This window comes from Schistocerca nitens, chromosome 2 (genome assembly GCF_023898315.1).
Source record: "Schistocerca nitens isolate TAMUIC-IGC-003100 chromosome 2, iqSchNite1.1, whole genome shotgun sequence".
Lineage (NCBI taxonomy): Eukaryota > Metazoa > Arthropoda > Insecta > Orthoptera > Acrididae > Schistocerca > Schistocerca nitens.
In genome coordinates this window covers 852,923,031-852,949,935 of record NC_064615.1, presented here as the reverse complement: position 1 = coordinate 852,949,935, position 26,905 = coordinate 852,923,031, and the positions used below count along the sequence as shown (strand labels likewise).

Here is a 26,905-nt window from a genome sequence, read left to right as displayed (position 1 = left end):
CACGCAGTAACTACGTTGAGTGCTCGTTAATGTCTTCATTTAATACACTTTTGTTTACTGTAAACGGCCCAGTCTCCATCTGTCAAGTTACACAAGTTCCTTTTTTTTATTTTGCTATTGAGTACATTCAGTTAACAGAATCATCTGAAAGCAGAGCTATTAGCCTGTTGTGAACCCTGAAAAGCTATACTTCTTGCCCTGGCATAGTAAGAATACGTTTCCTGTCTGTATATGTAAATTATCGAAGAACAGCGGAGATCGAAAATTGTAGAGAGAGAAAATATGGGGAGCAAAAATGGAGGTAAGAATGACTAAACTAAATATTTCGTTTTTCTCCTTTACTTGTGACTCAGTGGTCTCCAAACAGGCCAAATTCAAGTTGCACGCAAAAATCTAAAAGTGCTTTGAATGAAGCTACCACAAGCAGAGTTGATAGAGGAAAATGAAAGATTTAGTGATGCTTCACTAAATGCTGTCACAAACCATTTCTAAGTGTACACCACTTTGGAAGCAATTTTCCTTTCCTCTGTCGTATATTGCGTGTAACGTGGCTTTTTGTCTAATTTTAGTCCAAATAAAACGTCTCGTGTGGAGAAGAGAATTCACTCCCTGAGAGCGTCCTCGTTTCTCATAGACCTGAGCTTCGTCACACAAAATGCAAAGTTGCAACGTCCATTAGTGTGCTTCTCTCATGTCCTCTACTTTTCAGTCAGACATAACTTTCAGTAGGCTAGATTAATTTCTGTCTGTGGCGCTACGCTGGTCACGTTCTCTGATCTACTCATAAGGCAATGGGCAGTTCGAGTAATTCTAGAACATCAAAAATCTAAATATGACAATACATAAGTGATAGTAACGATAAACTCCGTCTCTCGGCTTAACGTCACCTGATTTTGTTATACAAGACATAATTCTGTTCATAGTTTCATCTTCTGGACTGAGTTGACTGCTGAAAATCCCAACTCCAATACCAATGCGACTGGCTGCGTATATGTGAACGACCTGTAGATGAAGATATGTTTTGAAATGTGTTTTAGCCAAAAAGCTGCAATAAAGACAGGAGAAGGGTTTTATTATTAACTGTCGGTTAGCCAAGAAAAGCCACTACAACTATTATAAAAGCAGGTGGATTAACGGTGGTAACAATCTGATTCCTAATGAGTTCCAGATAAAGCTCCAACATCTGGTATTAGTACTCTACTGCCAAGGAAGTTCACGAAACATTCCCTATTAGCAGCAAGTCGTAACTTTTGTTTATCCAACGATTTTGTTTAATCACTATATAACTGGAGGCACTCGATCCCTCTTGCAGTGGGTTGCAGTTCGGATCGGTGGTGGTGTCCTGATACAAAGGGTGCTTACAGAGGACGAAGAAAGTCTCCAGGCGTCTCGTCGACTACCCCCCCCCCCTCCCCGCCGCAGATAAATGAAGTATCAATGATAAAATTGCACACACATTTTTCGCCACACAACATCTGTATAGTTTCTTACATTTTCGGCAAAGCGAAGTACAGCCTCAACTCACGATTTATGCCGTAACGGTTCAGTGAGCACTATACGATAGTGAGGGTTCTTTTCTGGCCAACAAGATCAAATGACCGCACCCATGTTACGTACATCTCTCACGCTGTTAGAGACGAATGTTCCCGCAATGCACACTGCATCTAAGTCCGTTAGTTGGGATCAGCTAATTGTGGTCATGTTTAGCAACGCTTCCACTGCTGAAGTCTCCACAATAAGTCGCTACCATCGGGACTAAAGGAAGTGCTAGTTATTATTTGGTCGTAAGTGTACGTAGCTTGCAGTAGCGAGCAAGAGACAAATGGCCATGTATCAATGAAAACAAGAGCTTTAGTGCTGCTTGTTTGATACAGAACCAAATTCGCCTGGCAAGTGTCATCCGACGACTCGTGGCCTCGTGCTGGGCGTGCTGACGCGTTATGTTTGTGTTAGCGATTCACGTTGCGTCGGCCGCTAAAGTGTACACTTGTCAACAGGCGCGACACCCACAGCGTGACGTCGAATAAACACCCTGACAAGCACTGCGGCGGCCGAGTGGATTAGCGCAAAAACTGTGCCTAAGGCTCGACACCGCAGAGCACATTACTGTATTGTAGAGATGACTCAGCGGATACTGCTCTTAGGTCATTCTGCTAATGGCGCAAATGTCTTAATTTACTCTCTTCCTGGGCTTACGTTTCAGTGGGGCGGGTGCTGTAACCAACTCCGTCGGATGGTCAAGAATATATCACCCAATACCAACATTATTTTTCATAGGAAATTTCTGAAGCTGTTAATATTTCGAGTCCCGTGTTCACAGAATGTCAATTAGTCACAGTATACACTATTCGTCTGAAATAGTACTTAGAGAATAAATGTGGGGGACAGATGGGGGAGGGGGAGAGGGAGAGAGAGGGAGAGAGAGGGAGAGAGAGAGAGAGAGAGAGAGAGAGAGAGAGAGAGAAGTGGGTTGGGAGGATTCGGAATTAGCGCTGGTTAATTAGTTGCCGAAGTAATAACAAATATAAAAGTCTAAGATGATATAATTTCTCATCTTATGTATAAAAAACAGCAGAGTGTGATTTAGGGTAAAGAAGACTGAACTAAAAGGGAGAATAGCCAACGAATTGCAGGACTCCCCCGCCCCCTTCCCCACGAAAATGTAATAGCAGATATCCACAGAACAGGAACAAAATTCTGGAACGATTGAACCCTAAATCTGCCTCTGCAACGAAAGCTACTAATCGAAACTGTAGTGGTGGGAATCGAACCATAGATAACCGCTTTGAATCCTGTTGGCGAAAGAAATTTTTCATCGGTATTATGTGACGTCTTAGGAGAGACGTGGAGGTGGCATATAGACATGACCCCAAATATCGAATCAGTGCCCTGAATTCTATTTCCAAAACTCTGCGCATCATCTCATCGAGTGCGTGTACGCCATACTATTCGTAGGGATCTGTGTAGCTCCTACGGGGCCTGAAGCTTTTAGATTCCCCTTGACGTTACACGAGGGAAGCAGACTATGTGCTGGAACCTGACTCCGCCCTGTCCTTTCCAGTATTTCCATACTTACCGAGAGAAATACGATCACAACAAAGCGCTGCAATGGTCATCGCGGTCACCCACACGACATGGATATATATATGGCACACTACACTGGAGAAAGGTTAGGAATCCCACGGCTGCACTTCAGTGTATCACAGGAACGCACTTCAAAATGTTTCAATAGATTCATTGTAGGCAATGTACGAGCGGCGTTCAATAAGTGCTGCAACACTTTTTTTTTTAGCAGGTTAGTTTTATTCACGATTCCAATACGCCATATTATTCCCCATTCTTTTGGCTACGAAACCATGTTTTTCAGCATAAGCTCCGTTCAATGCAATGGCCTTACGCCACCGTACTGGGAGACCCTGATGGTATCACTCTACTGGTCGACGTGGAATCTACATCTTGTTGCACAATCACCCACCCATCTTCAACTTGCTGCCTCCCGTGGAGTGCATCCTTCGTTGGCCAAACAGGTGGAGATCTGGGCTGTGGCGCGAACGAGGAAGAACAATCGAATGAAGTTCTGTGATTTCATCTCGGGAGTGCAGACTTCTGAGGGGTCTTGCGTTGTGTTGAAGAAGAAGTAGTTCGTTTGCATCAACTCTAATGAGAACGTCCGCACGTTCCAACATTGCAGGAGTCACAGCTGTGTGCGGCCGACCCTCAAGCGGGAAATCGGGCGGGTTTGCGAGATCTTGTTGCGATGATGACTGACGCCTTGTCGAATCACTCACCGTGCTTTTGTTCACTATAGGTCTCCGTAGACATTCTGCAAGCACCTATGAAAAACTGCGATGCTCTGGTTTCCCGCCAAAAGAAACTCAAAGACACCTATGCTTGGAACACACCTCCGTTACAGACGCCATTTTGAAAGCAGGGTCTAGCGCCGCCACCTAGCGGAACCTTTTGGAACTATAAGGGCCAAAGACCGAATGTTCCAGAATGTCCCATAACAAATTCCGCATTTTTTCAACCGAAAGTAGCCGAGTAAAAAAACGTTATGCATGTGCTTTTGTTCGATGGACTTTATTTCATCCGTACATTTTGTATTCATGGTTGCTTCAGGTACAAGTGCTTGTACTCTTAGTGAATACTCTAACCCTGACTTAATTCTTAATTTAGCAGGGACTCTCTCTCTCTCTCTCTCTCTCTCTCTCTCTCTCTCTCTCTCTCTCTTACAACTGAGCGATTACGGTGGCAAATGCGAGGGTAAAAATGCTATCTATAGAAATCCTTCCGCACATCTCAAACGTCACAGTGAGTGTACTGCATATGTATATAAACACCAGACAACTTCTTCAGGCTTCCAAACATTTCAGTATAATAGGATTTTCAGCTTTCTGCAGTCAAGGGTGTCCTGTAAGAAACACACTGATCAAGACCAACCTGCTCTATTCTAGGACAAGAAAGCGGTATACGGTTTTATCTCACGTCTTCCGGTCAAAGCCTTTGCTAGCCGTTTCTTTGGCCCTGAATCGCGGAGTAAAAGTGCTTGTCGTCTTCCGATGTCAGCTGCAAGTGAAAGGAACAACTCCCACAGCCTTCGTCCTTAAAGAGTCTGTCCCCAAGGCATACATTCTGCAGCTATAAAGAAGTATGTGTCATGCACTACTAAATACCGTTCACTTACTGCCACAACCATGCAATAACTATATAAAAATTAGAATGTAAATTATCTTTCCATTTTAATTTTGCCAAGTATATCTCTACTCGCAGAATAACGTTTTAGCATTTAGTACATAACGTTTTTGTGGCGCGTCTTTCGTGGATTCAATAGGAGAAAAGCATACACCAAGAATAATACGGTCTATGCCAATTTTAGCACACGAATACTATGCTATTTTAGTTTTGCATTTGATCTGAGGCTCAAAGCAGTTTGCCTGTATGCTAGATATTAGACATTCCGACAATATACGTCCCGCTAACAACTGTACACCCAGCGTCGTCTCTGACAGTCAGAAACATCGAGATTAGACAATGAGAGCTAGAGAAATGGGCTCTTCACATAGAAATCTCTTTAGTTTTCAGAAAGATTCTCGACTTACATTTCTTTGGAGGAAAATAAAAGCTGGTACTAACAAACTTCATGGAAAGAAAATAGTTCGGTGGTAAGAAGTCTTTGTGCATGGAAGTACAAGCTTACACACAGAAAACACGCACACAGCCCTAACCACTCAACTTCACGTAAACCCTTAGCGCATTTCGAAGTCAGACGGGCACAGCCCAATGGTACTTCGTACACTACCAAAACACCCACAGCCTCGTCGTCGCGTGGAGGCCTCATATCGTTGTATGTATGGACCTTACACATATTCTTTGGCGGTGGCAGGGATAACTTAATGCCTACAGGCAAGGCTGAGCTACCACAACTCTACTTTTCTTAGAACACAATTGGTCCACTGTTCCTCTGCCGTCGGCATAAAACAGGTCTGGTACATTAACTCCTTGCAGATGAACATAACCACTGTATGAAACATCATTGGGACATGCAACTGCGCCGGCCGAGCGGTTCTAGGCGATACAGTCTGGAACCGCGCGACCGCTACGGTCGCAGATTCGAATCCTGCTTCGGGCATGGATTTGTGTGATGTCCTTAGGTTAGTTAGGTTTAAGTAGTTCTAAGTTCTAGGGGACTGATGACCTCAGACGTTAAGTCCCATAGTGCTCAGAGCCATTTGAACATGTAACTGCAAGCCGTCAACTTCCTTTAATAACCATTCCAGACCACAGCATTGCTATTTCTCAGAAACAAGACTGACTGACAAAAGAAAGCTAAAACCACGTCGTAAAGCATAACAGATCGCAGTGTGCCGGAGAGAAATAACAATTTCTCGTCTTCAATGTTTTGAAACAAGTATCTGCGATTTCAGAACTTTTCTATATGCATGTCTATGACACAGCTTTATGTCACACAAGCTCCACCTTATTCTGTAAGCCCTTCGACATCCTGTGCAAGAAATACGCTCTCAGTTCTTGATTATGCATAATTTTTCCATCACTATTGCAGTTTGTATAAACGTCTAGAAATTATCAACGGTTTCTTGCAAGCTGAAATCTGATTTCAGTAAGAAGCAAATAAACGAAATTGAGGAACTCTGAATAACACCTGGCGTCAGTCAATTTTCTTAGGCACGTAGCGAGACAGGAGAAGGCTGGACGTCGTTGCCATAGTGAATCCATTGTCTTGTCTTTTTTTCTGAGCTGCTGGTGATGTCACAATGGAGGGCAGATAATATCAGTGGGCACCAGCTTCAGAACATACATCTTGTTTACCTATTTCGCTGCCACACCGTAGAAATAAATACATGTGTCGAAGCCGATACCAGAACTATTCCCTCCGCTGCTACAGTAAGGCAGCAATGTTTTCTTCAGAAACAGATTCACCGATAAAAATGGCAACATTGATACTATTGATACAGGCCCACACAAACACCAAAGCAGGGCATGACTTGTATGCCTGAAACCTCTAGTTAGTCAAAATCCCAGTATTGGCGTAGGAAAGTGAAAAATGTAGAGGTACAGGAAAAGAAAAAATTGTGTTCTAACAAAATTTGCTACACTTAATGAAATTCAAAGTTTTAGTGTAATGATACGATAAGAATGCAACGCACTGTATTAATTATTATAGATGTTTGCAAATCACGTCCCGTTGTTTCCGACACATATGAGGCACTGTTCACGCCAACTTAGAAATCGGCTACGTCGCATTAATTAAGATACTGGCCACATATTCTGAAGGACTCCTTCCCGGTCAGATATACTTAAGTATGTTCAAGTTTTTAGCTCTTGTAGATTTAGAGCAGGCTTGTGAGAATTTTGACATGAAGTAGGAGGGATAAAATACAGGGAATCCTGATTGCAGTTCTAATACACGAAGGATATGAAAGGGAAACAGTAGTTGAGAAGAGAGTAAGATGGGATTGTAGCCTGTCACCGATTTTATTCACTCTGTACACTGAGCAAACAATGAGGGAAACCAAGGAGAAATTTGGAAACTAAATTAAAGCTCAAGGAGAGAGAGTCACAGACGGCAAACAGTCAGGAACATCAGTTAGATGGACTGGATTGGTGTCCTGAGTAGATCTTTTAAGATGAACATCAACAAAAGTAAAACAAGGTTAATGTAATGTAGTAGAATTAAAGCAAGTGATACTTATAGAATTACAATTAGAAAATCAGACATTAAAAGTAGGTTTGTTATTTTCGCAGCGAAATAACTGAAGATCAGAGGACATAAAATGCAGGCTGGCGACTGCAGGAAAAGCGTTTCTGAAAAACTTAAGTTTATTAATGCCGACTAAAAATTTAGGTGAAATTTCAATGGATTACAAACATCAGCTGTGTACAGGATGTTGATAGAAATCAACAGGGAGAGTTTATAATTTGTACCCGACCGGGATTCGAGCTCGGGAATTCCTGCTTACTAGACAGACGCTCTAAGCCCTTTTTTTTCATTGTTGATCTCATTTTGTTCGTTGATCCGTTCACTCATTACTTTTTATTACAGAGGGAAGCTAACCCCCTGAACGAACACGCTGAGCTACCATGCCGGCTTCTTGTTTTTTTAATTTTTTTTTAATTTTTGCATCGTTGGTATGCGAACCGCCGGACGATGAGCGCGCATCGCACGTTTAAGGAGACGCGACCTGCCCCACAGGCTGCCACGACACTCCCAGGTCTCCGAAGGGGGGCAAACGCTGCGCGCTTCAGTATACGTAGCCGGCCCTCAGCCAGACGTGACCCGGGAACGGAGTCCCTGGATCGCAATGTGCGTTCGAAACCTCGGTGTTCATGTGTCCTGCAGTTCACGTGTCGACGCGCAATTTGCTGCGTTCTTCATCGACCCACGAGCCGAGTTATCCACCGTCCTGGGTGAAAGCCCTAAGCCACAGAGGACACAGGAATTATGGCGGCTGCGCGGACTTATCCCAAGCAAGGCCCCGCAGAAGACCCACATTCTCAACATCCTCCAGCCACTACGAAAGTAGTGCTCATTGAGCTTAATGGGCAGGGAGCACTACTTTCGTAGTGGCTGGAGGAAGTTGAGAATGTGGGTCTTCTGCGGGGCCTTGCTTAGGACAAGTCCGCGCAGCCGCCCTAATTCCTGTGTCCTCTGTTGAGGTTAGAGCGCCTGCCTAGTAAGAAGGAGATCCCGAGTTCGAATCCCAGTCGGACACACATTTTCAACTCTCCTCGTTTATTTCTAGCAACGTTCCGTACACAGCTGACGTTTGTAATTCATTGACATTTCATTCTTCACGGCTGTCAAGAGACTTGTCAGAAAGAACAGACACCATACACTTGTAAAAACTTAGGTGTTAGGAACACTTTTCTAAAAGTATTTTTTTGGAGTGTATCCTTGTACGGAAATGAAACGTAGGCGACAGAGTTCAGACAGGTAGAAAATAAAAGCTTTGGAAATCTACATCTATACTCCGCAAGCCACCTTACGGTGTGTGCGGAGGGTACTTTGTGTACTCTTGTCACTTTGCCCTTTTTCTGTTCTTGTCATTTATGATTCGCGGGAAGAAAGTTTTCTAGTAAGGCTTGTGTGGGCTCGAATCTCTCCGATTTTATCTTGATGATCTTTTCTCGAGATATACGTAGGTGGAATTGTTGGTTGAAGTCTTGCAGCACCTGCCACTGGAGTTGGCTGAGCATCTACGTGACGTTTTCGCACTTGAACCTTTAACGAAACGGGCTACTCTTCTTTGGATCTTCTTTCCTCTTTCAGTCCTATCTGGTACGCAACTCATATTGACGAGCAGTATTCCAATTTCTTTGAGGATTCTTCCGAAGAAGAATCTCAGTCTACAATCTGCCTCACCTGCGATTAATATTCCTACATATACTACAGAATTAACTGTTTCCAGTGATTGTTCTGTAATCGTATAATCTTCAAATAATGAGTCTTTCTGTCTATGCATAAGCAATACATTGCACTTCTTTATACTCTTGGCCAATATAGTAATTATATACCTTTCATACTCTAACACTAGTGGCAGATGAAGGCTTCAAGAAATCATTCAAAAAAATTCATCAAAACATTCATCGCAGCTGCGGATCCTATCGCATTGAAAATTATCTAACACTAATATTCGGTAGTAGTTAAATACTTCTTTTGGATAATATCACTGCTGTGTAATGTAGGAGATCAAAGAATAAAGGGACGTGTCAGCTTTATTTATCGTAGTGACTAGAGACGAACATTGATAACCTGTGATAATCACAAATCAGGACATGCGCGCTATACCAGACATGTCAAACAGGATCTGCACTATCGCGTGTTAATCAGCTTATCGCCATCAGGCGGCTGTGCATCTCGTTACTCAGGTGCCAATAACCCTGACTTATGGCAGGCCAGAACAATGGCGAGCAGCTACTTATATCCGTGCAGTAACTACTCAATAAACCACTAGCTGTAGCTCATGCATACTGCCTGTGGGGATATTGTCAGAGACCTTTTTGCTTAATTAAAAAAAAAAAAAAGAATGTCCTGAAAATATACCACAGAATCACTATAGGGAGATAAACTTGAGTCTATTGTCAATAGGACTTTAAACCGAAATCAAGAATGAAAATGAGATCTTTTAAGCAAGTAAGTCGCATAATTCCTCGAAGAATAATTTAATGTTCATCGCTTAAACAGACAGCGAAAGCTAATAGTTGTCTACTACTACGGATGCTGAGAGACACCGCTTTCGTCTGATGTTGCTCTGAACCCAAGCATCCACGTCCAGTGTGGTAAAGATCGTGTAAAACGAAACAAGTGGTTGTAACCCCTCAGTAAGACTTGCCGTGCCATCTCCGGCTGTCCGAGACCGGCGGCTTTAGAAAAGGGATGCACCTGCTTGAGATAAGGTGTAAACCACCGATTCGAAAACAAAAGGTTTCCACCTCCGAACACATTCACTATACAGTCCTCAACCCGCCCGCCAACGCATCTAGTCAAGGAACTCCTTTATGCAAGATCCTGCTGAGGCAGCCCAGCAGACCAGATCAGAACTAAGGCGAGCAACAATATTAGCTGCTACACTGGATGGCGCCTTCTGAAGAACTACCACCCTTACAGGACGAGAGAATTTCGAAATGGATATCACTGAAAAGATTCCACAGACGAGTGGCTAGACATAAAAAATGAAAGATCAAGCAAAAAAAGCAACAAACAATGATTGATCTTATGAACTGTCAATTATCTCTGACAACATGATCATTTGACGATCTGTTGTTAGCAACGCTACATACAACTGACCGCCAGATGCTGGTCGAAAATTATACAAGGTGGTCAGAAACAGTCTGAAAAGCTAGTAAGCGTGATGCAGGATAGGTTATACTGAGAAACAAGATTTAAGAAAAAAAAAATCGATACGTTGCGCCGGCTCCGAAGTTAGCCGATCAGGTCACTGCGCGCAAAAATTCAAGCATAAGCAGGCACTAAAATGCGGCAATGCACAGACATCAATGGTTCTACGAGTTACCACTTGTTCAGATGCTCATTAACAGTTAAAATGTGCTTTCTTCGGAAGTGTTAAATTTAAGTTAGGAGACACTGTCTCTGGCAGGTCGTGTGAATGTGCGCGTGTAACTAGCTGATTGGCTAACTTCAATGCTAATTAAATAGGAAACGGCGCAAAGTATCATTTATTTTTCTTAACAACTGTGTTTCAGCACAACCTACCCTGCACCGCCCTTACAAGCTTTTCAGACTGTTTCTGGCGACCCTGTGTATGCTGTTATGTCTTTATGTTACTCTTTTCTTCTAATGGAACATATTTCATCTTTATACTGCCTATACCACGTAGTTCCAATTTCTTTTTATGTTATGTTTGTCCATCCTTTGTACGACGCTTTTCAGGCGAATGAAAAAATTAAAAGTAAAATTGGTGAGAGTAGTTTGAACACAAAGGAGGACTCTGAAAATACAACACGAAATACGTTATTCAAATGACTGCATTACGAAATTCACGTTTCCCCCTCTCCTACTTCATCATCAGCAGAACCACAATATTTCTAATCCTAAAGTGCGTTTCACAATACCTACATCTACATACGGAAGCTGCACTGTGGTGTGTGGCGGAGGGTACTTGGTGTTCCGCTATTTTCTCTTCCCTTTCCTGTTAGATTTCACGAATGGTGGGAAGAATGATTGTAAACGTGCTCCAATTTCTCTTTCTATCGATGTAGTCATTTCGCGAGACGTATTGGAGAGAAAGTAACATATTATACACTTTTCTTGGACGTACTCTCCCGGAATGTCAGTAGTGGACCTCCCCGTGATACAAAACGCCTGTCTTGTAGCGCTCTCGTTTTGAATAAACCATCCCAAGACGAAACACTCCATTCTTCGTTGAATTTTCACTACCTCTTTTATTAATCCAATTTGGTGGGCGAATTACATTTTACATAAGATTCTTCCACTAAATCTAAAATCTGCTTTCTTCATTATTTGTTTTATGGAGTCCTTCCATTTTAGATCAGTCCGGGTGGTTACCCTACGTATTTTACGGCAGTAATTGTTTCCAGTGATTTGTTGCCAATTGTGTAATACTGTGGTATCTCACAACGTCGTATTGTGACGCCCTGCTTCCAATTGCAGCTGCCGCATATCTTCGAATATTTTATTCGCTTTTCACTATTTACACTTTATCTGGATGGAGACAGCTGCATAAACACAGCTATTCAGAAATGCTAGTAGGCTACAATTGTGTCCGATGCTTCGGCCTTTAAACGGTACTCCACAAACACTAATTACCAAAAGCATAAATTGTCGAGTATGGTAGCAGCCATTCCGACAACTGACATACGAGTACGAATTGAAGGAAATGATGACAGCTCTAGACATTGTTTGATAACGCTTAAGTGGAGGTTTTTAGTGTATGACAATGAAAAACCAGCGAAGGGAAAAAAAAACAGCAATTAATTTGTATGTAAATGGACGTTAAAGTTTGGCGATCTACAACACTGTAATCAATTGCAAGGTAACTACCTCTGTCAGCAAATAGCAATACTGCTGTGCAGTTGGTGCAGTGGATAGCGTTTTGGGTTAACATGCAGGAGGTCGAGGGTTAGATTCTGGGTCGAGGATTATTTGTTTTTATTTACTATAAAAATAGTCTGTGTGGTACGATGTCTGGCGTCTTCATTGTCATACGGTTATTGCAGTGGGTTTCCAACAAAACGTTTGCTGTTACTTACTACGAATACATGGAAATACACTCCTGGAAATGGAAAAAAGAACACATTGACACCGGTGTGTCAGACCCACCATACTTGCTCCGGACACTGCGAGAGGGCTGTACAAGCAATGATCACACGCACGGCACAGCGGACACACCAGGAACCGCGGTGTTGGCCGTCGAATGGCGCTAGCTGCGCAGCATTTGTGCACCGCCGCCGTCAGTGTCAGCCAGTTTGCCGTGGCATACGGAGCTCCATCGCAGTCTTTAACACTGGTAGCATGCCGCGACAGCGTGGACGTGAACCGTATGTGCAGTTGACGGACTTTGAGCGAGGGCGTATAGTGGGCATGCGGGAGGCCGGGTGGACGTACCGCCGAATTGCTCAACACGTGGGGCGTGAGGTCTCCACAGTACATCGATGTTGTCGCCAGTGGTCGGCGGAAGGTGCACGTGCCCGTCGACCTGGGACCGGACCGCAGCGACGCACGGATGCACGCCAAGACCGTAGGATCCTACGCAGTGCCGTAGGGGACCGCACCGCCACTTCCCAGCAAATTAGGGACACTGTTGCTCCTGGGGTATCGGCGAGGACCATTCGCAACCGTCTCCATGAAGCTGGGCTACGGTCCCGCACACCGTTAGGCCGTCTTCCGCTCACGCCCCAACATCGTGCAGCCCGCCTCCAGTGGTGTCGCGACAGGCGTGAATGGAGGGACGAATGGAGACGTGTCGTCTTCAGCGATGAGAGTCGCTTCTGCCTTGGTGCCAATGATGGTCGTATGCGTGTTTGGCGCCGTGCAGGTGAGAGCCACAATCAGGACTGCATACGACCGAGGCACACAGGGCCAACACCCGGCATCATGGTGTGGGGAGCGATCTCCTACACTGGCCGTACACCACTGGTGATCGTCGAGGGGACACTGAATAGTGCACGGTACATCCAAACCGTCATCGAACCCATCGTTCTACCATTCCTAGACCGGCAAGGGAACTTGCTGTTCCAACAGGACAATGCACGTCCGCATGTATCCCGTGCCACCCAACGTGCTCTAGAAGGTGTAAGTCAACTACCCTGGCCAGCAAGATCTCCGGATCTGTCCCCCATTGAACATGTTTGGGACTGGATGAAGCGTCGTCTCACGCGGTCTGCACGTCCAGCACGAACGCTAGTCCAACTGAGGCGCCAGGTGGAAGTGGCATGGCAAGCCGTTCCACAGGACTACATCCAGCATCTCTACGATCGTCTCCATGGGAGAATAGCAGCCTGCATTGCTGCGAAAGGTGGATATACACTGTACTAGTGCCGACATTGTGCATGCTCTGTTGCCTGTGTCTATGTGCCTGTGGTTCTGTCAGTGTGATCATGTGATGTATCTGACCCCAGGAATGTGTCAATAAAGTTTCCCCTTCCTGGGACAATGAATTCACGGTGTTCTTATTTCAATTTCCAGGAGTGTATAATCGTTTTCAGCGGTCAGCTTTTAAAGAAGCCTTCTGCACTTCGTGAACGCGAATTGTTTCGCAAAATTGCGTCTACTGGATTCCAAACTTTTTTCGTGTGTACCCTCCCCCAATGGTCCCATCGATTGATACGAACTATTATTCTTGCCACGTCCAGGTCAATTACATTTCGTTAGTGGCTTACGTCACCAGTAGGGCCAGCAGCATGCTTTGCAAATGATTTCGATGGGACCATCTGGGGAGGGTACATAGAAAACAGGTCTGGAATATTATATATATGCGTATTAAATAAGAACCACAAAAGACGTAACTGCAACCTCCTGTCACTATTAAAAGTGCAAAATTTATTTTTGATAAATCTAGTACCAACAGCGGCTGGATGTCCCTGATCACAAGTCCAGCAACTTGCAAACAAAACCTATTGTGGAAGTTGTACTTTATAAGTCTTAGTTACCGCTGAGCACTCTAGTGCATGGTTTTAAACAGTGTTCCACGGAAGTGAATAAGTGCTCCGCGGAACACTGTAAAATGGCGGTTTTTTAAATTTTATTATGATCTCTGTGTTATTAGTTATGATATAAAAATTGGAGTAATCACTGAATAAAACAAGTTTTTATTATTCTTTTAAATGAATTAATTTTATTAACCTTCAAAGTAAACATGGTGTTCCATCGAAGTAGCACCATTCTTAAAGTGTTCCGTCAGAGGAAAAGTTTGGGAACTCTGCACTGGAGAAGTACATGGACCGCACCGTGCTGCACCCTGCTAGCATTGAGTAAACAGACTGGATTCACGGTCGCGCCTGCAGAATCTCATTAAAACGCTGTTTCTCTCCTGCTCTGCAGTTACCAGATAAACAACAGCCCGGCTCTCTCGCAATCTCGCTAAAGTTGTTTCTGTTCAGACCCGGGCGGAACGGTTGCATTAGTACGAAAGCTCCAAAGATACTGTTTCAATGCTGGTCAAGTATTCCGTTGTCTTTCTCCCCTAACAAAACAATAACTGGCTGCAGCGTTTCCAACGGATGTTGATTAAAGAACAACAACGATATGACTGACTCAGTGTGGAGACAAACTATGCAAGACGGTACAGAGGAGAAGAAGAATTCACTACGTCTCCATAATTATTACTGCGTTTAGTAAAAAATAGCAGGAATGTCTGCTGAACCATGTCATGAGCTGAAATGACTATCTTTTCAATACTGGTGATTTGAAGAAAACTGTCGCTGATGTATTAAAAGTATTATGTTTTAAAAAGTGCTTTTGCCGCTTCTCTTTTTTTTTAATAAAATGGACTAAGAACAGTGCCCTGCCTTCTACGCAAGGAACCATTATTAAGCTACCAGTAACCATCAAACAAGATATTGAGAACATCCACAATTAAATATTGAGCATCTTTTTCCCAATGAAATAACATTTGGCTGATCTTACTACGAACGTAAGTTGAGTTAACAGGTCAACAGGATTAGCCTCCAATATCCTCTTGCCTTCTGCAAACGTTTGGACAACCCAAATAAGTTATTTTAAGTCTTAAAGCTGTGTAACTTCAAAATAACCGTCAACCGATTCACTTAGTATTTTATCTCTCTCTAATATTGGAGGTTAATTCCGTGAGTCGTATGTTCTAGTGTTATTAGCTCCACAACAAGAAAAGTTGTTCCCACAGATGACAAAAAGCCCATTTATTTGCATGCAATTATGAATACACACTGTCAGTACGTTCATATTACATACCGATTTGTCAGATACCGTGAGACCTAAGTACGGGCTTACGGAAATTAAAGGCGTGAGGTACTGGCGGTTATGAAAATAACTATCTGATACAGACAACCGGTGATTACAATAATTGGACATGATGAATAACTGGTTATTTATTTCGGTGAAGTTATTTCTTGCCACCACAACAACTCAATAATGCCACACGTAATCATGATTAGTTGCGTCTACGTCGTTGCATTAAATATAGCTTAGAGTGGTCTGAAAGTAGTGACAGTAGGGGAAGACGGGAAACTAAGTTCACCCATTTATTATTTCAAAAGTAATCGCCGTAACTACTAATACATTTATCCTACTGCGAGACGAAACAGTAAATGCCTCCACAGAAAAATGTTTGCGGTTGTCTGCGGTACCATGACTGTACCAAGCTTCTACTTACTTTTTTCCATCTCTCTCGCTTTCATTCGACAGCCCCTTAGATAATGCCGAAGTAAGTGACAGCAGCGCCCTTTTTGAGAGCTAATTTACATCTCCATGACTAACAGGCGAGGAGAGAAGTAGTCATGCAAACTCTCTCAAAGAAACTAATAAATCACAGAACTTCTGTTCATCCATTGTGTTATTTTCTGTAAATCCTGACGTATGATATTCACCATACACCGCTGAACTATAACTGCTATATCGATACAAACAGGCTAAAAGGTAATTTACTGGTAAAAATGTGTGAATCACTTATCTGTAGGTAGTTATTTATCATTAATTTTTCCGAATTTCCGTCGAGTTTTAAAAAATTTTAAGGACCTTAACAACTCAATTATGGAAATGATGCTAGAGAATCTCCTTTATTCAAAGAAACTAATCACTCGCCTTTATCGACAGCGTTTCGACGGCTAGCACTAATTCAGGAAGACAACAGATCTTATCGTTGTACAAATTCAAACTAAATCAGCGTCAGTGACGATTTCTAAGTAGTCCATTGTATCACAGTAGTTCCTAAGAAACATGTCGCATAAGTGATCCTGTCGGTAGGTGAATTACGTATATTGTACGTAAAATGCACCCAGGCAGTGAATAACCGGAAGATGCTTAGCTCTATCTCTCAGTTTCTGGGTACGTATATCAAACTTTAAAGTCTTGGAATTTTCATGTCCGATACCCAGACTAACATGGTACCTGGTATCCAAATCACCATGCTGACCTGTCCCAGCGTCTTAGTACGTGAACTTCCCATGCCTATATTCGCATGCGCTGAAGTAAATGTTTGGAAGCCCTACGTTGGTCATCTCTTATCTCTATCAACTGTGTCTGTTGCGAAATCTTGATAATGTGCTCTCGTGACACAGGACAAAATTTCTGCTTTATCGCAACCCTTAAGAAGCACCTCGGCCAAACGCGTAATATCGACCTTCCAGTACGCTACACCTATTATGCAAGGTGCTTCCACAAGTAATCATAAAAATGTTGTAGTACATAGACCTTTACATGGAAATCCGTGTAATAAAACGTAGTTTAATATATTTTTTCTTTTTTATCTAGTATGCAACTGTCTAAACGGCAAATCTTATAATCGCGCAGACCTAAATATCTATCAAAAACACTAGACTTTTAGGACATCTTTCTCCAAATAGACGCCATCTACATGTCAGATAAAACAAGTCCTCTCACGGAAAAGTGAATTGAAAGATTACTTTCTTTTATTTTTCTTTCTTTCGCTCATGCCTTTATCCCGCAGTTGCGCAGGGTCAGCATGGTTAGATACGGATTTGGCAAGGTTAATGTTAAGGGGTGGCCAGATGCCCTTCCTGCCGCCACCCTGTACACCCCCCCCCCCCCCCCCCCCCCAGGATGGAATAAGTGTACCTCAGCTGTCTGCGTCTAGTGTAATTCATGGAAGAGTTCAGATGTCTGTAAGTCTTGTAACTGAGGCGGGACATGGAGACCAGCCCAGTATTCACCTAGGAAGCAGCGTATTAGCGCTCTCGGCTAACCTGGCGGGTGAAATGAAAGATCACTGTTGTGTAATAATTTTCTGTGCAGTTCCCAGTCTTTCTAACTTAGAGAAATACCACTAAGTGTAGTTTTGAAGAACGCCGTTTCTGTTAAAATATTAACAGGCGCATGCTCCTCGGTGTTATGAGACTTATTTTGCTGGAACACTGCTCTATTTAAAAGACGCCGGAATCCAGCAACGACGTATAAGTTGTATGAATCTTGTCCTTCCGTTCGAAAACGGAGACTTCTGTTTATGTTTTTGGTTTGCATTAAGAACATATCTTTGTAAACGACACTGTTGTCCAGCTTTTAGTTATAAGTTGCTATGGATGTCACTTTCCGCTGGAAACGGTCCGGATCGAATCCTGGATCGTAATTTGGTGTTTTTAACTTGTATAACAATTTTACCTTTGTACTTCACCTTCTTATGTCTATACTTCGAATTCTGTTTATTGTTCTGCAGTGGACATTGCAATACAGTGGAAATTGTCAACATAGCACTTTTGTGACTACTGTTGGCTGTATGGTCTTTGCTGCCCAAAACCAAAGATAAACAGAAAAATAGAAAAAAAGCACCATCCAGTAATACTAACAGCCTAGAGACATCATGCTCTCGTTGCACCTTGGGGCATTCATACGTGAGTAGCAGAGAAAATGAGAAGCTAGCGACAAAGAAGCGTCGTCCCCGATGAATAAATGTCACGGCAGCGCTCCCTGCTGTGTGGTGGATCGTGGAGGAAGGCAATGGCTTCCGTGTAGTTGTACTGCCTATAGAGGCGTGACGACCCCACCGCACGCGACGTTTAGTCGATAGTCCTTCCGCCCACGTACAGTGGCTAGCTACCACTGTACCGCGTGTCGCGCGTTCCGGCATTAGCCCCGCACAGCCAAGTACGACAGTCCTCTACGAAAGAGGTGCCGACTGCGGGATAGTTGTTATTAATGTGTCACTTGTACAAAAATAACTAATAAGCAGCTAGACATCGGTAAATATTTGTTCAAATGGCTCTGAGCACTAAGGGACTTAGCTTCTGAGATCATCAGTCCCCTAGACTTAGAACTACTTAAACCTAACGACATCACACACATCCATGCCCGAGGCAGGATTTGAACCTGCGACCGTAGCAGCAGCGCGGTTCCAGACTGAAGTGCCTAGAACCGCTCGGCCACTCTGGCCGGCGGTAAATATTACTGGAAGCCAAAAATAAGAATAATATACATCGATGGAAATTAAAAGTTTTACATCATGAACACCTTGATCGATTCCTACCAAAACTCCGGTCGTTCCATGCCTATGCGATATTGTGGGTACAATTTGATCTTTATTCGAGAATATTTCCAGTTTTCTTTTCAGTCCAAAAATGTCAGGTGGAGAATGGCTTCGGTACATGGCGATCATTGGGTGTGTCTTACGTTACTTGTGCTCTTCAGGTACCCAGAGCACCCGCACACGCAATTTACCGCCATCTTTCGTGGTTTGAAGAAGATGGAATCATTGGTATGGGGGACACGGGAGGATTTTATCGACAGATTACAGTGACAGTTGGCTGTAGTGCAATGACTTCGAGACGAGTGGTGGAGAGATGGACTCAGGACGACAGTGTGGCAAGAATAGTAGACGCGGGTCCTTCCGGAAGCACTACACCACGGAAAGATTGTAGAACTGCTCGACTGGCTCTGACGGATGGCAGCGGCTGAACCCTGGGCACGGGTCACAGGCAGAGTGTCAGTAACAACCGTAGGGAAGATATAACTGGAAGCTGTGTTGAGATGTAGAGGCGGTCAAATGGGATGCCAAAGTGTCTGTAGACGACCTGGTGTGAGGATACAGCTAGCAGCAATTTCTGAGATCAATCTCCCTCCAACTCCGTAATCATGGTGTGGAGAGCTACTGGTTAAGACGACAAGAACTATTTGTTAACGTAGACGAGAGGGTGAATCCCTGAATGGTAAACCCTGTTATACCCTTCATGACTAGGGCGTCAGATCAAATATTCTAGAAGATAATGCAGGAACCCACAACGTAGTTCACAACGCAAACGCCTTCAAGAATGTGTAGGTCCTCGACTACCCTACCCAGTTCCCTGACTTGTCACCCATACAGCAGGCCTGGGAAGCGTTGGGAAAACGTACATACTCTAAGAAAGAAAAAAAGATGCGAGGTAGGACTCCAACCACGGTCTCAGCTTCAGGCAGTAGAGACCACGAACGTCACAGCACAGAAGTGGTGGAAAAGCAAAATTTTGCGCGTCATATGATTTAAGTCGTGGAGTAGAAACCAGACACTTTGCGAGACATCAAACGCTTATTTTGCAGTACTATAGGTAATACTCTCCGATGTTAACAGCTCCCAATCAGTTTTCAATTGCTTTCATCTACACTCATCGTTTAACAAGCTATTTCTGAACCGAAACGTCTCCTGCCAGCAGAACCCAATTCGATGTATCCTACTTGACTATCATTCGACGTACTTGTCTAATATTAAATTGATATGCTACGTTTCGTACAGCCTTCTACATTGCGAAAGACAGACGTAATTTTCTACTCGTTCCAGTGAACGCAGACAAAAGACTGAAGCGAGATCTGTTGAATCCATTAAATTATTTTAGACGCTTGAGCCTTTGAGTATTTCATTTTCTATTCTCACGGAAATTAATACTTTAATTGATATTCGCGCGCTTGTTGTGGTATCTGTTTGTCCACATCAGTAAGGCAAAATGCGTTGGAAATATTTTTTTTTTCTATTCTTCCCCAAGGTGTTTTTTTTTTTGTTTTTTGTTTTTTTTTTTTAAATTTCGCACGGATCGGCGAGCAGAAATTTCCTCGCGCATCGTTAACTATATTGTTGGGAACTACACTTCTACTGACGAATAAATATTATCGACAACACATCCACTATGGAACTATCTATATAGGAAAGCACACTTAAGTTCAGAGAGAGCGCCAGTATTGCTGATCCAAGGCCTATACATAGATCAGTAGTCAGGGCTCACAGTACTATGTTGTCATTAATTGCTGGCTGATGTGGCATTTAATTTGCTCTCTTTTTTTTAGTTTTGTTCCTGACCATCTATTATCCCATGTGATGGAGTCAGAAGGCCGAAATTACAACGTAAATAGCCGTCAACATTTGTGTGTGCTGCTGCATCTCTGATACCTAATAGAGCACTTTTCCAACCATTTTTGCGGTACAGTGTCAGACCGTTTCTGAGCTCTGTATGATACCCCAGATTACCAAAAGCTATTATTCTAAGAGACTCACCAAAGGAAACCTCACACAATGACATTTTTTTACATCGAGAATCATATCCTGGTCGGGAAATGTATTACCTATGAAATCACTTTGTGCATTAAGATTTTTCCTCTTCTGGTGTTATCTTACGTATTTCTTAAATGAGCATGTACATGTTAAACTTCAGGAAAAGATCTTTTGTTGATAGCCGTCGACAGACCTACGTTTCATCGATTGTGAGGTGTTTAACTGCGACAGGTCATTGGTGAATACTAGATACCAGAACTTTGCGTTACGCTTCTCTAACGTTCAAAAAACCCTTATTTTTAATAAAACCACATTTAAATATCACCAATAACTGCTAATGAAAAAAACTTTTATTTAGAACCACTTTCGATATTCCGGTGATTATCAGGTGTCAGCAGGTACGGTAGCGTTCTTACTGTCACGTCAAAATGTAATATGAAACATGCTGTTACCTCACTGTAACTACCGTCAACAGTAAAATCATTAACGAAGTCAACAGGAAGTTGCATTAATATAGTTAACTAAATACCTTCTTTCTGAATCAGTTGCATTACAGTAATGGGGTACGCGACCAAAACCCGTGCGCATACGAACCTTGGAATCCGTAATATTGGGGTCTGTGAAACAGGAACGTACGTGCAGATCGACCTCGCGGTTGTTTTATATGATTGCCTTAGGCTAATGCACAGGCGCTGTATGGTGCGCTGTCACTCGGGTGTAATGGCGTTCAGAATCAATTTCCTGTCATACGAATGTAGGTTTCCAGTTGTGTCTCAGAATCTCTCTACCACGGAAGGATAGATCATCCCTTTACTAACTTAACGTTCAATGTTTTCCATGGCCTAGTTTTATTTGGATAGTGCTGCGTCTAATGACGTACTTCCACGAAAAACTTTGCAGTTAACAGTAGAAAACTCTACTTTCAGACTAACAATGATGGGCACTTCGTTCAACAGAAGTACAAGCCCTGACAGGTTTTAATTTTTTACGCAGGTTGGGGCAGAATTTAATTTATTGCACAGGTAAGTGTAATATGTGGGATGAAAATTAGAGACATGTATGTTATCCTAGTACGTAGTAAATATGCAACAACTGCGTGACAGTCTAAAGTTTGTTATTAAATTCTTGTAGACAATTTCTCTGATTCGCGTTGTAATAAATATGCAAAGGAATTAGTGAACTTAATGCTTGTTGAATATTTCTATTTGCACGCAACCCAAAACTGCAGCAAGTTGGACACGAAAGCAAGTAGCTCTTTTACACGACTGAGCGCTATAGCCGCGTTCCACAAAAGCAAGAACAGTTTTAAAAATGTAATGCTGACACACTGGACAGGCAAAGCTACATTTATTGGTATCAGAGCCTAGTCGTAATCTTGCAATGAAAACTGAAAGTGTTTAGCTGCATTGTACACGCTATCTGATCTGAACGAGGTAGACTGTTGGGGCGGACAACGGAGACAATAGCGGCCCCGAGCTGAGAGGAAGCGGTGATTGCCGACACCAGCCAACTGTGGTCGTCACATGCCCAGGAAACAATACAAGTCCGTTCTGGACTTCGACACTTCCCTCTGTGACGATCATGCACTCCGACATCGAGCGACGATATTTTTCTCACGTTTTTTCAACTCATGTGGAGAACTCTTCCGCGCTTGTTTTTGGCTCTAGAGCCCAGACAATTCAGTGAAGGGTACTGCTATATTTGAGATTTGAGTAATATCGCTAAAAAAAAAGAAAAAAAAAGCGTTCATAGCAATCGAGTCCAAGGAATGAATGGTGAAATTACTAATAGTGAATAGTGGACGTCTCGTTCAGGACGAGGACAAGAGGCTACGATAAACGGCATTATCATCTTCATTGCACCAGTTATGGCAGATGACGCTGAAACTACAGAAGCCTTTCCTTGAACTGCAAAAGAAACCTACGACAACAGCTAGCACTCTGTTTACCAACATTTACTCAGCATACGAGCATCCTATCTATGTTTGTTCAAATACTGCGAGGTTCCCGTTGTTTACGACATGCTGACAGAGGGTACGGGTTCTTCGGTCGATCCTTAAGTTACTTGGCAAGGGTGTGGACGAATCAAAGTACGCTAATTCAGTCCACAAGTTTAACAAGCTAGAGTGTTTTCTCAAGGGTTTGGCTTTCAGTTTATACGAGGTCATTAGGGTCATTAATCTACCGTGTGTACAACCATGTTGAACATTTCTAACGTTCTCTTAAAGGAATAGTTCTTATGTCCTTTTTATGCTCCTCTCGTGTCTTTACATTGTCTACTATATCACTTAGAATCTTATAAGACGGAGGGACGATCTAGTCTATATATTTCTCTACGTAGTGGCCACACCTTTAGAGTTGACGATCCCGCTAAAGAGTGCAACTATAAACAAAGTTACGCAGATGTCGAACTGAACCAATAATTTGGTTTCTCTGCGAAAACAGCAATAGATTAACTGCGAAACTTTGACTCCTCCCGCCAAAAATATGTAGCAACAGGGGACGTCAGCACGTGCAAGAGAGCAAGTTCTCCAACATACTTGTAAAGCAGTTAAAGTAGTGTGCGAGGAAGTTAAAGGAAACTTCACAACAGAAACCCATTATGTCGCTGACTGTCTTATAGCGGCAATCCGTTCTCCGAATCAGGGAATCAGTGCCCACTCCACACTCAGTGCTTTTCGCGTCGTCGTTCTTCCCGAGAAACGATACCCACCATCAAATAGACAATCAGCGCTCCACTGCCCAGCAATCTTAGTGCGTGCTGCAAGAGGAAGAAAGAGGACATTTCGGATGTCAACAGGGCATATATGTCAGTCTGTTGGACAAACGTAATTTTATAAGAAATGCGCTACTGAAGACCAAATGCTTTATACTTACGTACAACTCTCCAACGCTTCTGGGAATACTTTTTGTTTTAATTGATGAAAGCTAAATTGGAGAACAAAGAAGAAACGAAAGCGGAATACGCGCAAGAATTTAAGCTGCAGACGTAATTTTATTTAGGAGTGCTCGCGTCAACGCAAAGCGCTAGACGCAGAAGCTATGAAGTAAGAGAAGCGCCTGCTACAACCGAATGTTCTAATGGGACTAGAAACATGGAAACAGTAATATAAATTACTGTTTGAGTAGTAAGCTATGCGCTCGAGGCTCGTTCACTTATCTAAAGCTTCTGTGGAAACTGATGCAATACCAGCTTTCGAAAACTGTTTATAACTTACGACCTTTAAGTCTAAAGCATAAAGAAATTGAGCTTGACGAGCAAGTAAGTAAGAGGGCGTGCTGAAAATTAACACATCCGAATGTATATGAAAACTCAAACCTTTTTAAATAAAACAAACTTTATTAACGTTCCTCATCTTTATTCTACCTGTCTACATATTTGTTTCTCAACGTAGTCACCCTGGCGAGAAACACATTTCTCCCGACGAGAGACCAGTTTATTGATATCGCCACTGCAGAAGGTTTGACTTTTGTTGACGGAGCCACAACCTCACCTGTGTTTGCTCGGCTTCATCACTATCAAAGTGACGTCCTCGTAGGAACTCGGACGGTGCCAATCGAGACTGTATGGAGGATTGTCGATGACAGTGAACCCAAGTGTCTGATTGCTGCAGATGTCGCAGAGTTCGTGCGTGGTCTGGCATGGTCATGCTGAAGGAGATTGCAGCACGCTGTTTCTCAGTCACCGATATAGTTACGTTACACACCGCCACGTTATACGCAACAGTTCGGAGCCCTCTAGCATCAGAGTGCTGCAAATATGTAGACATGTGTCATAAAAATGTAGAATTTTAATAACTTTTCTTCAATTTAAGACAGCGTTAAGAGTTTTCCCAAAAAAAAAAAAATTCGGAAGCGTTAATTTTCAAAACGCCCTCTTAAAATGGAATAATAAAAATAGTAAGATTTCCTGCGACTCAAAAGATTTTTTTAGTAAATGAAACAGTCATAATCCTAAAGTAGTTTTAAAAACTATGTATTTTTTCCCGCTTGGTCCTGTTTCGTGCGATACATGCCTTTGCCATTCATGGACAAAAAGTGACAGTTTAGCAGGCAGTACAATGAATTTAACAGATTAAAATGGAGTGTAAGCCGTGGTGTAGCGTGAAATTTTACTTCACACCGCGTTATTCTATAGATGAAACAAGTATTAAAAAGCAGCGGAATATTTGGAACAGTCGGGGGATCGAAGCGCGTATTTCAATGTTTTTGTCTAAGATAACTACAAAGCCACAGGATTTACCAGTAGAGAACTGAAATCGATGATCCATGGACGTAAATACAAAAGGTCACAAAATAACTTGAATTCAGGAGAGTAACTGTCTGGATGCAAGATTATAGGGCCCTAATTTGACCAGGATAAAAATAAAGAACAACTAAATAAATAAATAATAAATTAAAATTCGGCATGCATCATCATCTATCACCCACATATAGATTAAGGTTTCTGAAAAATGAATTGGAGGGCACTTACAACAAAGTTTTACGTTCAATGGAATTACGAACTACTATTTTTTTCGAAACACACACACACACACACACACACACACACACACACACACACACACACACACACACAGAGAGAGAGAGAGAGAGAGAGAGAGAGAGAGAGAGAGAGAGACTTCCCCGGTTTGAGAACCAGCTCAGTAGGTATAAGGGAAGACTTTTGGCGTGATATTTTGGAGAAACGACTCCAGTATATTTTAAAAGACATCATTGCCGCCTTTGGCACACAACTGTTTATTCACAAGATTCACGAAACGTTAACCCAACCATTTGCTGTAAATGATAAAGGCAAAAATGTGGATGGAAGAGAGGAAAGAAATTTGGGTATGGCATCATTGTTGTAGGGTAAGGAGGAAAGAAAAGAAACACGAACGAAAAAACATATCTTGGAAAAAAAATTACTGGCGGGTAGCAGTAAGTGTGTGTCTTGACAGCAACCGTCCACTTAGTATCAATAACGGCGACAGTTAATCGACTTAGTACTTGTCACATTAGCCGGCCGCGGTGGTCTAGCGGTTCTAGGCGCTCAGTCAGGAACCGCGCGACCGCTACGGTCGCAGGTTCGAATCCTGCCTCGGGCATGGATGTGTGTGATGTCCTTAGGTTAGTTAGGTTTAAGTAGTTCTAAGTTCTAGGGGACTTATGACCACAGATGTTGAGTCCCATAGTGCTCAGAGCCATTTGAACCATTTGAACTTGTCACATTGATAGTTCAATTTACAGAACTGTGATGACATTTCAGAAAAGGCCGTAAGTACGTCTTAATTTGTTTGATAAAGCTGCCCAGTACGTTGTGTGATTCAGAACATCCGCACTTTCGGCTTAAAAGTAAGCTGTCATTAATTGCCGGACTAAAGTGATAACTGTTTGGACTCTTAAGGTTAATTTTTTGTTACGCGTCTTAGTGAATGTTGGGGCATGCAGAAGACTATCATCCAACTCATTTGAAGTGCAGGCAACCGGTATGTTTGCGTGAGCAGCTACCGGCTCAGGCAGGTCATCCACAGCCGTTTGTCACCGAGTATCACGCAACCGGATGACGGAACATCCTAATGTTACTCAACATCAAAGGCTCTGAAGGAAGTGGGAGCCTCGCACCGTTTGCCTCAAGACAGAGGAAAACAAGCACGACAGCAATGGCGTGTGCTGTGACGGCGAACCTTGACGCAAGAGAATTCCGAGCCGTGAAGAAACTCCACGTCACGTCCTATGCAGACAGGCGGTCGGGAACGGAACCTGGAGCTACAGAAAGGAAGCGTTCTGAATACTGGTGACGTTTCATCACATTAACTGGTAATCAAACTATTCATACCTTCTACATCTCATTTTTTACTTCATATGTAACAGTGGAGAGGGGTATAGTTTACTGCAGAAAGTTTGTCATATTTCTTCCAAGAAGAAATAACTATCTTGCGAGAAATGAACAATTCTGAAATCGCCCACACCCAACTTGCACGGATCACTCACTCAACTATTTACATAGGAACAAGGAAAAGAATGTTAAGTCTTTGCGACGTCATCACAAGTGTCAAAGTTGTAGCACTAATAAGTAGGACAAGGATATGGAAAAGGAACTGGCCGTAGCTTTGGCGAAAGCATTCACATCTACTAATGAACCAGAAAATAAAGAAGTCACGGAGAACAGACGAACGGACAGAGCTACTAAGTAACAGATATTCAAAGAACTCTTAAATATCGATTCCGAATCCGTGTCATTTTCGGTCACCTCTGTTTTCCCCA

The 26,905-nt window shown here is 42.8% G+C and overlaps 1 protein-coding gene and 1 pseudogene across 1 annotated transcript in view; both read right to left on the bottom strand.

The window, feature by feature from the left end:
- The window catches only part of LOC126237117 (NADP-dependent malic enzyme-like), a 142,573-nt gene that overhangs the window by 59,145 nt on the left and 56,523 nt on the right, over positions 1–26,905 (bottom strand). The gene's annotated exons all lie outside the window — the stretch shown is intronic.
- LOC126237622 (5.8S ribosomal RNA) lies at positions 7,775–7,929 on the bottom strand (annotated as a pseudogene).